This window comes from Cebidichthys violaceus, unplaced genomic scaffold, assembly GCF_023349555.1.
Source record: "Cebidichthys violaceus isolate CVI_PGR_0920_01 unplaced genomic scaffold, fCebVio1.0.p SCAF_48, whole genome shotgun sequence".
NCBI classification, from domain to species: Eukaryota; Metazoa; Chordata; class Actinopteri; order Perciformes; family Stichaeidae; genus Cebidichthys; species Cebidichthys violaceus.
In genome coordinates this window covers 1,622,360-1,622,895 of record NW_027176683.1, presented here as the reverse complement: position 1 = coordinate 1,622,895, position 536 = coordinate 1,622,360, and positions in this window count along the sequence as shown.

The window sequence follows — 536 nt, the reverse complement described above, 5'->3', positions numbered from 1 at the left end:
ACGTTCTCTAACGTAACCGTCTCTAACGTAACGTTCTCTAAGGTTCTCTAAGGTTCTCTAACCATCTCTAAGGTGAACCATCTCTAACGTGAACGTCTCTAACGTAACGTTCTCTAACGTAATCTTCTCTAACGTTCTCTAACGTGAACATCTCTAACGTAATGTTCTCTAACGTGAACGTCTCTAACGTAACGTTGTCTAACGTTCTCTAACGTAACTGTCTTTAACGTTCTCTAACGTGACCGTCTCTAATGTAACGTTCTCTAACGTGAACGTCTCTAACGTTCTCTAACGTGAACGTCTCTAACGTAATGTTCTCTAACGTGAATGTCTCTAACGTAACGTTGTCTAACGTTCTCTAACGTAACTGTCGCTAACGTTCTCTAACGTGACCGTCTCTAACGTGACCGTCTCTAACGTAACGTTCTCTAACGTGAACGTCTCTAACTTAATGTTCTCTAACGTGAACGTCTCTAACGTAACGTTCTCTAACGTGACCGTCTCTAACGTAACATTCTCTAGCGTGAAGGTCTTTA